Genomic DNA, 14328 nt, shown 5'->3' with positions numbered 1-14328 from the left:
TCCTTCAGTTCTCCTGGCCTCAGTTCAGCCTTCATCACTCACCAAGTACTTCTGGACCAGTCCCTTAGCGAGTGCTCCGGGCAAGACAGAGATGAAGACAAAATCTGATGGAGAGATAGACAATTGCCAGTTATAGTAGAGGTGGTCAGAGGGGCTACAGAAGCAGAGAGGAAAGAGATGACATTTGGAGATCTAGAGACAATCCCTCACCCACAACAATGAAGAGTCAGCTCAGTTTATATTCTAGCAGGTCCTGCCTCAGAACCCTCTTCAACCTCCCCACCCTGCATTCTTTTTTCTTTTTTCTTTTCTTTTTTTTTTGGAGACATAGTCTTGCTGTGCCACCCAGGCTGGAGTGCAGTGGGGCTATCTGGGCTCACTGCAACCTCTGACTCCCAGGTTCAAGCGATTCTCCTACCTCAGCCTCCCAAGTAGCTAGGACTACAGGCACCCGCCACCACGCCTGGCTAATTTTTGTATTTTTAGTAGAGACGGAGTTGCGTCATGTTGGCCAGGCTGCTCTTGAACTTGTGACCTCAGGTGATCCACCCGCCTTGGCCTCCCAAAGTGCTGGGAGCCACCGCACCTGGCCCCACCCTGCATTCTAGCACCTGAAGGTAGGCCATATGGAACATAAGATGGTGCAGTCACAATGCCCAGCTCACCAAAGAAGAAGACAAGACAAGCCACTGCAGCATCAGGAAATCTAGCTTCAGGAGCAGAGTGACCTGGGGCCACTTCTCATTTGAGCCTCAGTGAGCCTCAGTTTCCTCAAACAGAATAATGGAAGCAATCATGCCCCCTCTCAGCATTTTGAGAGCCAAATGAGATCATGTATGAAAGTGCCTGGCCCTCAATGGCACTTAGCAAGAGGTGCTTTCTTTTCCTACTACACAATTGGCATAATCAGTATTAACCCAGGGGACGGAGAGAGGCAGGGCCAGAGAAGTTATTTCAGCACCTGCATATTTTCAACCAGGTGCAACATAATCCTGCAGCTAGACTCAAGTGCAGACCAGAGCTGACAAGGTTCATACACCGCCACCACCTTCCCTTAGGGATGAAGCCCCTCTGAAGCACCCACCACAGCCTCCATCTCACACCTCCAGGGAGTGAGGGGGTTGAGGGAAAAGTGGCTTTTATTACCACCTGTAGCTACGTGCAGTTTCCTTGTACTTTCAGTCTTCTGGTCAATGTGTAGAGCCTAGGACATAGTACATGTTCAATAAATGAAACTGAATGTGTGGTTGGCTATGCTAATCCTGGGAAGGGTGGGGGTGGGGAGCTAGGCCAAAGGGGTGAGAACCTAGACTTTTCCAGTTCTTTGTGCCTGTCTGGCCCCCTCCATTGGGCCTGCTTCCCGGAGCTGGAGCCGAGCAGGCCAGTGTCAGGGGGCGGCCCAAGGGCTAATCCGTGTTTTCAGCGTGGCTGGGCCCTCTTTTCACAGGCCCTGGGCCGGACGTGATGCGGCTGAGCATCCGGGCATAAGATGGCCAGTGAAGGCGGCCCCTTTCTCATGGGCCTGGATTCCAGGCGGCCCAGCGTCTGAGTGGAGCCCCTGGGGCGGGAGGAACACAGTGGCTGGGCTGGGCAGTCCTTTGTCTGACCACACTGGGTGGATATTCGGGCTGGCAGGAGGGATTAATGGCCAGGGATTGGCCCTGGGGCCGGCCTTCCCACTGCCCTTTGGAGGCCAAAGGCCCAGGTCAGGGCACACAGCGTCGATGACTCTCTAGATAGGAGTGGAAATTCCCACCCTTGTCCAAAGCTGTTAGCACTAGCCCCCAAGACTCCCTGCCCCCAGCTCCAGTTCTGCAAAGGCACCACTAGCCAAGACAGACCTTGAGGCAAGGAACATGGGGTGGGGGCCAGGGCTTCCCAACTACTCTGCCTGGGAGAAAGGGCTGAGGCAGAAAGCCCTTTCAGGTACTGGCCCCAAGACACCCATCCTCATGATTGCCCTTCAGAGCTCTGGGAAGAAAGAGCCATGTTAACTCAGTGAGTGCCCAAGGGACCAGCCTGAGGCTACTGAAGGCTTCCTGGAATGTTCCTCAAACACTTTTAGTTTGAGGCTATCCCAGAGTCATTTATTTCTAAAGCCCTCCATCACAGCTTCCACCAGTCTCAGAGCCCAGAGGCTGCAGAAGGGGCTCTGGAGCCAAGGAAATCTCAGAGATTCCCCAACACCATCTCTTGCCACTCAGAGGTCCTGAAGGCTGCTGCAGGGCTTCCTCCCTCTTACACCCAAAACTAGAGCTGCCCAGGATACTGCTTGTTCCTCAGAAGCCCGAGGCAGGCAGTTTCCCGCTGGCTGGGGGGCATCCTGGGACCCGCCTCTGGCAAGGCCTTTTCTAACCAGACTGCTCCTGAACTCGGGATGACAGCCACAGCCCCATCCTTACCAGCAGGGTCTGACTCCAGAGGGCCTGAGCCAGGCTTAGGAAAGGTAGCAGGTACAGGCCTGACTCTGGAGAGAGCGTCAGGGAGTAACCCAGGAGGAAGATGCCCCCTTTGTGATTCTTTATTCTTCAGGCTCTTTCATTTAGCAAATTCCAGTCATCTGTGTCCAGGTTGCCCTGGGTGCTGGATCCTATGGTGAGTCAGACTGTTCTCTGCCTTCACTGTGCTCAGGAGGAAGCAGCCCCTGAACTTCCCCCACAAAAGGTAGTTGGTGTATGGTGTGGGTAGAGTAAGGACTGCAGGAAGAAGAGACCTTACGCTGTCTGCAAAGTGGGGAATGCATCCCGGAAGGGGTAAAGCTGCAGACGGCCAAGTGAGGAAGGCCCCAGACTGGATTAGGGGCTCAATCTCTGTGGCTCCGTAACATCTCCATCACTGCACTTACCTTATCATGTTATAATTGTTCCTTCGTGTGTCTGTCTGCCCCATTCAACTTTGTATGCGTTGAGGGCACATACCATGTCTCACTCAACTTTGGATCCCTGGTACTTAGTATAGTGCCTGGGAGAAGTTGGTGAGCAATAAATATGTATCAGATGGGTGGAAGGTTGATGGCCGAATACCAGGTGGAGACAACTTTGGGTGCAAAATCTGAAGGCAAGTGTGTATTGTCCATTCTGGGATGTGCAAGATTTTTTGGGAAGTGTTTTTCTTAGAGTTACACAAGTTATATGTGTAAAGTTCTTAGAACACTGCCTGGTACATATCAGTGCTGTGTAACTGTTAGCTGTTGTTGCTACTGGTATTCACTGTGGCTGGTGTAGACTGCCAAGGGACTGAGACAGGAAAGTAAACGGGCTCAGATTGGAGATGACTTTATGTGCTGGACCAAGTAGGACCTTTCTAGAGACAGGGAGTCTGAAATGTTTCCAGCCGGGGAGTGACATGATCAGATGTCTCATTTAGGTCACTCAGTCTACCAGGGGATGGGCTAGAGAGGGAAGAGGCTAGAGGCCAAGAGACCAGGTAGAAGGCTGACCATGTGATGAGGTGTGAACCAAGGCTGTGGCTCTGAGCCACATCAGACATTTGGCTCCCCTTCACTCAAGATGGGGATGGAGAGAGAACCTTCAGCCATCCATCTCAGATGGTGGCTTAAACATTGACCTGTCACACAGTCCAGAAACTGGCCATCATCCTCTCCTTTCTCTCCCTCTCCAGCCACCTCCAGTCTCAAGACCTGCTGGGTCTCAGAAAGTTCTGTTGAATCCATTCTCTTCACTGCAGACTGCAGCAGCCTCCTGGCTGGTCTCTCTGCCTCCTCCTCGGATTCCTTCACTCAGCAGCTAGAGCAATGCTTCATCTGTGGCCCCTGCTTAAACACCTCCAGTGGCTCCCCGTCACTCTTAGTGCTCAGGCCCCATCATCAGCATGGCTGGCAGGCACCACACAACTGGCCAGTGGACCCCTCCTTCCTCATTTCTCACCGCCCTCCCTGTTGCCTGATTCCCTGCAACACACAAATTCTATACTGAGCCAAATAAGTGCCAAGTCTCCTCCCACTCTGCATTTTTGCTAATCAAAATTACAACAACCTGACTGGCCAGCTTTAGATACAAATACAGTCTCATGTATTTGTCTAATTAGCCCTTCCATCTCTAAGACCTTTATAGCAACAAGTCTCATCTTTCCCTGTGAAAAAGTCCATTTCCACATTGTCAAACAAATAAGCAAATGAAAACCCAGAGAGTTTTCCCATCCAAAGGTAGAGAGGGAACTAATTACTTTTCCCACTGGCCGCTCTGCCAGGAGGGCCCTTTCTTCCCTGACCTGCCTGGTGTACTCCTGCTTGTCCCTTGAGAACCACTCACAGAAGATAACCATTTCATCTGCTAGAAAACATTTCCCAATTCCTTGCTCCTTCTCCAGGCAAAAGGCCCACTGGCACCTCTGGCCTGACCGTACCCAGAGAGACTGGATCACATGCTCCATGCCTGCCTCCCCAGAGGAATGGGAGCAATTCCTCCTTGAACCCTATGATAGGCTGCAGAGGGGCACGGCTCGGTGAGCATCTGTTGAGTGCCTGACTGACTACCTTGCTGAATGAATAAGTGAATGAATGAATGACCACACCTGTCTGGAAAGGTAAAAGGTCCGTGTGCTGGCTTCCAGCTAGGAATCTGCCTCCTGCCCTCACTGCCACTGCTCAGCTCTGTGGTCCTGGGCCAAGACCCCCCATGTGGGGCCTTGCTTCAGCAGGGTCCAGGCTCAGCTCTGGCTCCAACAATGCTGGCTCAGCCCTGAGGGTGTAATTCCAGCCGCTCCTAAACCACACACAAGGCATCTGAAGTATGTTCCGTGTCATTTCGAGCTGTCAGCGTTCTGACATCCACCTCACCCCCGCACCCTAGGCAATCTCCGTGCTCTCAGGCCTCCCTGCTTCTTATTTCCAGGGGAGCCGAAGGGGAGTGGTGCTGTCAGCAGGCTGCCAGGGCAAAGGGAACCCAAGATGGAGAAGACTGAGTTTGAATCCACCATTCATGTCCTGTGTGACCCAATGCAAGTTGCACACCTCCTGTGATCCATGTTAGGCACATAAGTCCCTCGTACTTGAAGGACTCTGAGATGATCTGGGCCCCTTAGCTAAAGGCATCTGGAAACCATGTGGCACCCAGTGCTGTCTGTAAACTGCATGCACAGTGTGTCTCTCACACACAGTCTGAATGTTTTTCAAATGGATGTAGATGCTGCTGTGATTGATAAATGCAACCACATTTAAAAGTTTGGCAGTTGTTTTTATTTTTGTCATGATTTTTGGTCCATCAATGGATACTAAAAGCATAACTACAATCACATGAGGTAGCTGGCAGGTATTTTTTAAATCCCCATTCTTAAACTATTGCTAGAATCCAATATGTCTTCTTTACAGTTTTGGACATGGAGGTCCAGAAAGGGGAGAGGCTTGTCTAAAGTCCTGAAGCAAGTCAGTTCATAGCCTAGAACTGTAACCACACTGCACTCACCCCTTCCCCCAGCCCCCACCCACCTCCTTCCTCTCTGCACTTATTCAACAGTATTTATTCAGTACCTGATTTGTGGCAGACTCTGTTAGGCACAGGGAGCCAAAAATGAAGACCAAGGATTCTTACTCTCAGGAGCTGACATTTGGGGGAGGGTGGTGGTTATGCACGGAGGGACACATTAAACAGATTTGTCCTAAGTGTTAAAAGAAGCCATTGAAGAACCTCAGTGAGAAAGTGGTATAAAGCTCCTGTTGATTGAAGAACTTGAGTGAGAAAGTGGTAATAATTTGGCAAGCTGCTCATATGTGTCTGGCCTCTCCAGTTGCTCTTAGCTCCTGAGGGCAAAGCCTGGGCCTCATCCTCTTGTGGATCCAGGAGAGCAGTCGCTGAAGACAAAGAGGAAGAAAAGGAGTGGCTAGAAAAGAAAGTTTATTTCCACTGCAGGAAGCTGAGAAATGTCCCAAGCAGGAATCAGGTAATAAGACTCCGTGAAAAATCATCTGGCTGGGTGACCTGGGACAATCATCTTGACCATCATGAGCATCAGTTTCTCCTTTAGAGGACTGGGAGAGGATGTTTTTGTTCTTTTTTTATTATACTTTAAGTTCTAGGGTACATGTGCATAACGTGCAGGTTTCTTACATATGTATACTTGTGCCTTGTTGGTGTGCTGCACCCATCAACTCGTCATTTACATCAGGTATAACTCCCAATGCAATCCCTCCCCCCGCCCCCTCCCCATGATAGGCCCCGGATGTTTTTGTTCTTTAGCAACATTCACCTTCCACAAAATGTTAAGTCTCTATCACCTCAGAAAAGCCCCAGCGTGGGGGCTAAATGGGGAGGGGTTAAGAAGAGAGAGGGAGGAAAGGGAGATTTCGGTGGCTACAAAAACAGGGACTGGTGATCTGGAGCCAGTTCCAACTAGCTTGTGAGACTATGCATCTCATCCCAACACTGCTTTTGGTGACATCATGGTCGTCGTTTGAAATCGGCCACAGTGGGAGTATTTACACCACAGAAATTGACGAACGCTACCAATCAGAGTGCCCCCCACCAGCCAGAAATCTAGCTGTTAAACACTCACCAGCCCACCACTTGGCAAGACTGCAATGATTAAAATAATAAAGATCAGACAAGATTGAGACTCCCATCTGGCTCAGTCAGCAAACTTCAGGAAGGGAAGGTCTAGCGGGTGGAACCACCAGGGAGAAGGGGCATACACATTTACCTCTCCTCTCCCTGGGACCCCTTAGGCTCACACTCACAGAACTTAGTGTCTGTGCCAAGCACTAGACCAGAGTCTCACATAATTTCTTTAATCCTTTAAGCAGCTCCGTGAATCAGGCCTGACTCTCCCTATTACATCCTGACTTCTAAAGGAGACATACGATTTGATTCAGTAATTCCCCTTCTAGGAATTCATCCTGAGGAGATGTGCCAAGTGATGTATGTTCAAAGATGCTCATCACTGTGTTATTTATCACAGAGGAAAACTTGAACAATATCCTGAGGTAAGTTTGGATCCATTCCTTGGAACACTAGGAAAACATTAAAAGAGCTATTTTTGATGAATTTTTAATGAAGTGAGAAAATGTTCATGATATAATATTAACTATAAAAAGGGTATCAGTTATACAGCATGATTCCAATGTTCATATACATATATATACACACACATACACACATATATACATCAAAAGAGAAAATACACCAAAATATCAACAGTTTTATCTCTGGGTGATGGATTTGGGGTGATTTTTATTGTTTCTTTATCTTCTTAAGAATTTAAACTATGAACATTATTCACCATGTTGTGCTCTTGCGACACATGCACTTTGCTATATATATGTTAATACTTCAACAGATTTTTAAAATATATCCATAGATAATATACAAAAAGCCAATAACAGTGGTTGCTTCAGGCCGAGCACGGTGGCTTATGCCTATAATCTCAGCACTTTGGGAGGCCGAGGAGGGCAGATCACAAGGTCAGGAGTTCAAGACCAGCCTGGCCAACAAAGTGAAACCTCATCTCTACTAAAAATACAAAAATTAGCTGGGCATGGTGACACGCGCCTGCAGTCCAAGCTACGCGGGAGGCTGAGGCAGGAGAATCACTTGAACCCAGGAGGCACAGGTTGCAGTGAGCCGAGATCGCGCCACTGCACTCCAGCTTGGGCGACAGAGCGAGACTTTGTCTCAAAAAAAACAAAAAACAAAAAACAGTGGTTGCTTCATGAGGAGAGAACTGTGTGGCTATGAAACAGGAAGGAGAGGGAGACTTTAACTCTTTACTATTTGCATCTTTTGAATTTGGAATCATGTGAGTTACGTAACCTACTCAAAAATTATTTAATTACGTTTTCAAAAAAAAATAAGCTACAAGAATGCATACATTCTTTAACTAGGAAAAAATGTTAATTTCAAAAACCATCCCCAATTTACAGATGAGAGAACAGAAGGCCACAACTGTGGAAGGAGCCCAGTTACCCAGCTAGAAGATGGCTCCAATGCCAGTACACATCCAGAGATAGCAATTCCTGAGTGTGTTTGAAGAACTGAGTTTGCAAATTACTGCCTCCCTACAGACTCATTACTATTTCATAGATGCAAAAACTGAAAATACCCAAATTTAGAACCCTCCCTCACCACTTTGCCCACTCCCAGCCTAGCACCTCTTCTCTCACCACCCCACCAGGCCAACAGGCATAGTCTCTACAACAGTCTGTTAAGGAAAGGATAACCTAGACTGTCCCTGTGAGGCCCAGGGAGGACAGTCACTCACCCCAAGCCCCTCAGCGGGACATATATCTCTCAAAAGACTGTAACTCTAGAAACAGTCCAGAACCTTGGGCGGGAGGAAGGAAGGGCCCTCCCAGAGGCAGGGAGCAACATCTGGAACAGTTTGTGCCTTTGGAGCAGGCGTGCAGTCGTTAGTAGGGCTTTGGCATGTTAGGGGCAATAACTGCATATTTTCTCTAGGGTGCATTGTGAGCCTCCTTTGCTCAAAATGTAATGAGTATGTCTCCTATAAGGGGAGGAGGGATGTTTACATTCCTCCCTGGCCTGCCTGGGCTGCTCTTCTGCCTTCTGGTTGGCCTTAGGCTCACCTGCCTTCCTATTTTTAGAAGCGTCAGACAGCCCTAGACCAGCCGCTAGATGTCACAGCCAGCTTGGCTTCCCTGATAGGACATGGGACCAGTGGGGCACACTGATGGAGAAAGAATCATTTGCTCCAGTGCTCCTCTGTGGTCAAGAACCACTTCTTTTCATCTATCTGCACTCAAAGACTCTACCCAGGGGATTTTCCAAGCTTAAAAAATGGAGAGGTATTTTGTTGTTATTGTTGTTCCCTAGAAGTTTCATGGGGGAAAAATACAAATAAGCTCAAGAAGAGTAGAGATGAACCTGCAGCCTCATCTCTTGTGTCCCTTCCCCTCCCACCCAGGCTGTTGCTTTCTGTCATTCTTTGGGCCCTTACAAAGGTAGGTTCATCCACTTGTAGTACCTTTCCTTTTCTCTCTGCGCTCACCCCTGTCTGAAAAACTCAGCCATCTTCTGCAGGAAGCCTTCCAAGCAGGGATAAGTCCTCTGATTTCCCCACAGTGCCTGTGCTTCTCTCTGTCACAGCCACCATCACCCATGGTACTGAATCCTTTCTTACCCTTCTCTCCAACCTAACTATATGAATCTTGAGAACTGGAGAAGTGATTGTTTCTCTAGCAAGATTGCCAGTGTTCAGTATAGGACCAGGGACAGAATAACATGCACAGTAAATGCCAAGTAACTGATTGGCTAATTGACTGAATGAATAAATGAATAAATACAGTAATAAAGTGTCAGAGATGAAAGAGGAGAGGATGAGACCTCATCATTTTACAGTTAAGGAAACCGAGGCTTAGAGAAAGGAAGAAGGTATCATCAGGAAGGAAGTGACAGAATACCAACTCAAACTAACTTAAGAAAAATGTTGGCTGGGCACAGTGGCTCACACCTATAATCCCAGCACTTTGGGAGGCCAAGGCGGGCAGATCACCTGAGGTCGGGAGTTCCAGACTAGCCTGACCAACATGGAGAAACCCCATCTCTACTAAAAATACAAAATTAGCTGAGCGTGGCGGCATGCACCTGTAATCCCAGCTACTTGGGAGGCTGAGGCAGGAGAATCGCTTGAACCTGGGAGGCAGAGGTTGTGGTGAGCCAGGATCGTGCCATTGCACTCCAGCCTGGGTGACAGAGCAAAACTCTGTCTAAAACAACAACAACAAAAAAAAAAAAAAAAAAGAAAGAAAGAAAAGAAAAGAAAAATGTAGTAAATCATAAATCAGGGCAAGGATGAAACTGGACTTCAAAATGTCTGAAACTGAGTGTTCAAAAGTCCTCTTCATGTCAGGTTCACTCTCAGAGGCCACTTTCTCTACAAGGTTGGGGTCTGGCTGTTGGCAGCAACATGCCCCTCTCCTTAGAGTTCTGCAAATGAAGATACAAGAGCTGCAGTTGAAACAAGGCCCCAGAGAAGGATTCTGAGTGGCCCAATGTGGACCCATGCTCACCCCTTGACAATTCACTGTGGAGTATGGCAGCTCCCAACTAGAGGAGGAGCAATTCTCCCAAACACGTGGGGAATCATAGCTACAACCCTTGGGGGAAACCATTGTGAGAGGGACAGCCACTCAATTTAAATCTACTAGGGTCACCAGCATTTCTTGAATAACTCTGTACTCAACCCATGTTAGATATTTTCATACCCATTATCTTACAATAACTCTGTGAGGTAGATATCATTACTCCCATTTTACAGATGAGAAAACTGAAGTTCAGAGAGGGTAAGTAATTGGAGAGTTATGGCATCCAATAGGATGCTTAGTCTCATCCTCCTCTGTGTACAGATGAAGAAACTGCAGCCCCAAGATGGTAGAGACTTGCCTGAAGTCACAGAGTAGGTCAGTAGGATAGTCTAGGAACTAGAAGTCGTATGAGCATTTTGTCACACTATATTATAGGTGTGTAATGGGCATCTTTGGGATATCTGCTGTGCTCCCTTCTTTCAGAACAGCCCACTCACCAATCCACATGACTATGAGAAATGACCCCCCGAGGTGTAGCCTAGCAGCCATGTTTGTTTTATGTGACCCCATGCCACTACCCAAAGCTGATTGGGCCAGGGTTGGACATGCGGTTCCGTTATACCGGTCGCCTCCTCTTGGGAATTTGGAGACTGTTTTTACATGGCTGGACCTGTCAGGTGCTGTCAGCAGGCATGTTTTCCTCCATGTGATCTGATTGGTGGAGAAGGTCAGTCCGGGAAGAGAAAAGAGCACAGAGGCAGGGAGAAACTCCTGAGAGCTTTCCCAAGTCTGGGCCAAGTCCTTTTCTGTGTTTGGTTCCTTTCGACTTCCAGTTCCCTTGTAATCACTTCCCCTTTCTTTGTCTAAACTGACTGTAGTGGATTTCTTATGAAAATAGCATCCTAAGATAGCATATAGCAAAGTACCTTTACTAGAAAGGGTGCTGTTGTGTGAAATCATCTCGGTACTTCAGCCATTTGAGATGATCAGATGACAAGGCCAGTGTGGGCCAGAGTGCAGGACTGCTGTGTCCTTGAGGTGATGCAAGGGAGGCTGACTTGAAGGAGCTGAATGTGCGGCCAGGCAGGGAGGTGAAGCAGTGAAGCAGTAAACAAGAAAGAGTTCTTCTGGTCAAAACCATCCAAGGTGTCAAGTGGGTATAGGGAGGGACTGGGAGGCATTAATTCATGGAGGGGTTTCCCAGGGGTGGTTACAAACCAAATCATTACAGTGAAAGCAGTTATGTCCCCATCCTATGCTCTAGCCTGACCCTGACATCAGAGGCTTTGTCATTTCCTGAACTTGTACCACACTATCCCACCTTTGTGCCTTTCTTCATGCAGTTCTATCTGCCTAGGAGCCCTTCCATCCTACCTCAGCCCAGCTCAAAGGCTGCCTAATCCCTACAGCCTTGCCCTAGCCCAAAGGGAAAATAAGCTCTCTTCTTGTAGGTTCCCACTTGGACCCACTACTGTGTAGTTTATATTATAATTACCTGTGCAAGTACCTGTTTCCCCCACTAGAATGTGAGCCCTGAGGCCAGGACTCTGATCTGATTCATCTGCTTCTCTGTTGCCTAATGCTAGGGCTGGCCCCTGCACAGGTGAAAATTTGCTCAGTGCCTGAGTGTGCCCACTGTCCATGCTAACCATGGGAAATAGTAATATGCTTGCTGCCTCCTTATCAACCTCCTACTCCACCTACCAATAAGAGAGAAAGATTTGAGGGGCCGGGAGTCCATCCTCCCATGGTGTGGGGTGGAGTTGGGAGCTGTGTGTAGCTCTGCATATGTGTTGCATGTGTGTATGTGTATGTATGGGTATGTGCAGGAGCTCTCTCTAGGTTGTAGTCAAGGAGGGCTTCCCCCAGAGGAAGGCCATGGGCAGAACCACAGGGCCTAGCTGTGTGTGCCACCCCCTGCTCCAACTTCATTCTAGTGGCATGGTCCTATAGGCCAACAGGCATCAGACCGGGAGGCTGATGGGAGATTTAGTTAATTGCAACAAAGCCAAGCGTCCTGGGGCACAGTAGAGATCGGTCTAATCTGTCAAATTCTGCCCCTGAAAGATCCTGTTAACCTTTGTTAACCTGCAGTTATACATTTATGATGATTAGATGCTTCCCTTTTTCATACAGCTCTTCATGCTTACACAGGGCCAGGAGAGAGAACGGAGTGACCAGGTAAAAGGAGGCTGGATGTTAAAAGGTTTGACAAAGAAGAAGGGAGCAGAAAATGAGCTAGCATTTATTGAATATCTGCAGGTTCCAGCTCTGACAAACATTTCACTTGTACCTCCCAACCAGCCTAAGAGCTAGTTATCCCATGTTCATCTTAGAGATAAGGAAGCAAGTACTCCAGCGCCAAGGTGGCTTGCTCCAGAGCACGTGTCTTGGACATGGCAGAGTGGGCACTTGAACACCGTTTGCAGATAGTACCCTCTGCCTGGAGTCCCATCACCTTTAAAGGGCCTAGAAGTGACAATCTGAGCTTCTCCAGCATCTTTTCCTCCCAGAGCTTTGTGGCTCCAAACCCTCATCACCCTGAACTCCAATCCTCTCACAAACAGCTTTTTGGAGTAACTCACGACAGTGTTCCTGGCTACAGTCAGACCACTGTCATTACACCTGCTACTTCCCTACCTAGCATTTATCCACATGCATCATTCAGTTGCTCAGTCCTGTGGGTGACTGTCTGGTGTCTGCTTCTACCGTTAGACCTTAAGTTCCTTGAGGGCGTGGGCTTTATCTTTTTCACTGCTCTATCCCCATTAGTTCATTCACTGAACAAATATTTATTGCCCACTATGTGACAGGCACTGTGCTAGGTGTTTGGGATACAACAGAGAGAGAGAGAGAGAGAGAGAGAGAGGATAGAAAACCCCTGCCCTCTGGAGTTTGACCCCTAGAAGAGAGAAATAGACATTAAGCAAGATAAATAAGCAAATTTTGCAGTGTATTGTTTTGGATGGTCATAAGCAATATGGACAGAAATAAAGCAGGATAGTATAATAGAGAAGGAGGGGGTCCAATTTTGTGTAAGAAAGTCAGGAAGGGCCTTGGAGGAGGCTAGAGAGGGAGCCATGTAGATACACAAAAAAAGCATTCCAGGCAGTGGGAATACAGTGGGCTAGTACTAAGGTGTGGAGGCGGGAGAGGATCTGGTGTTTTCCAGGAACAGCACGGAGATCCGTGTGGCTTAAGCAGAGTGAGCAAAGGGCAGGACATGAGAGTCCTGCAGGGCACTGTAAGATTGTGCCTTTACTCTGATTTGGGAAGGCACTGGAGAGTGACAGAGGAGTAACATGATCTGGTTTAGGTTTTCAAAGGATCATTCTGCCTACTGTGTTAAGAATTGATAGTCAAGCTGGGTACAATGGCTCATGCCTATAATCCTAGCACTTTGGGAGGCTAAAGCTGGAGGAGCGCTTGAGCTTAGGAACAGCCTGGGCAACATAGTGAAACCCCATCTCTACAAAGAATTTAAAAATTAGCCGGGCATGAGAGGCTGAGGCGGGAGGATTGCTTGAGTGTAGGGGTTCAAGGCTGCAGTGAACTATGATCATGCCACTGCACTCAGCCTGGGTGACAGAATGAGACCCCATCTCTTTTAAAAAATGGAAAAAAAAATAATTGGTAGTCTCTGATGCACATTAGGTATTTAATAGTTTTGAATAAATGAAGGAATTGCACATAGGAGAGTGAGAGGAAAGAAAGAAATTGCTATGGAGGGAAGATAAACCCAGAGGACACTTACAACCTTGATGCCCAGTGATCTGAGTCTAGTTATAAGGAGCTGAAAGAGGACAGATTTCTGCTGAGCAGGGTGTGAATCTTCTAGCTGTCTGTGTATCTCAGTAAATGTCCCGGGAGATCTAGATTCCTCGTCATGGGAGATGTACAAGTCAGGACTGGATGGCCTCAGGAAAACCTATGAGCTATGGCTTTCCACAGCTAGGAACAGCCTGTGTCCCTCAACCTCCCCTCCAGTCTTTTAGCTCAGATTTTATAAGTGACAGGACTCAGAGATGTTCCTGTCTCCTCCTAAAGGACCTCCACCTGACCTTCAGAATTGTGAGTCTTCTTGGTACATCATGACAGAGGAGACCCAGGAAGCAGGCCTGCAAGGACACCTTGGCTGTGGAGCATTAGGAACAATATTTGGCTGGGACCAGGAGGCTATCCAGGGTAGCGGGCACTCTGTGGCCAGAGTTCTGGATTCCAGGGAGCCAAGGCCAAGGCAGGCCAGAAATTCCTTGCCTTGATTTTTGCCTCTAATTCCTCCCAGAAATGAGGCGTGTCCATCTTTAAACACTCGGGTTTTTATGAGGTGATTA

General features: G+C 48.1%; 1 long non-coding RNA gene across 4 annotated transcripts in view; it reads left to right on the top strand.

Annotated features, from left to right (window-relative positions):
* LOC103884902 overlaps nt 1–14328 on the top strand; it is a 44388-nt gene that overhangs the window by 12181 nt on the left and 17879 nt on the right. For 3 of the 4 annotated variants that reach the window (XR_002523424.2, XR_001904913.3, XR_002523421.2), the window contains 3 exons: nt 4330–4464; nt 5746–5898; nt 6842–6937. This is a non-coding gene — a long non-coding RNA (uncharacterized LOC103884902). The remainder of the gene's footprint in view (nt 1–4329; nt 4465–5745; nt 5899–6841; nt 6938–14328) is intronic. The other variant, XR_002523423.2, reaches the window with a different exon arrangement.

The sequence above is a fragment of the Papio anubis genome, chromosome 1 (assembly GCF_008728515.1).
Source record: "Papio anubis isolate 15944 chromosome 1, Panubis1.0, whole genome shotgun sequence".
NCBI lineage: Eukaryota > Metazoa > Chordata > Mammalia > Primates > Cercopithecidae > Papio > Papio anubis.
The sequence above is the reverse complement of the archived record's forward strand: the minus strand, read 5'-3'. Positions and strand labels throughout refer to the sequence as shown.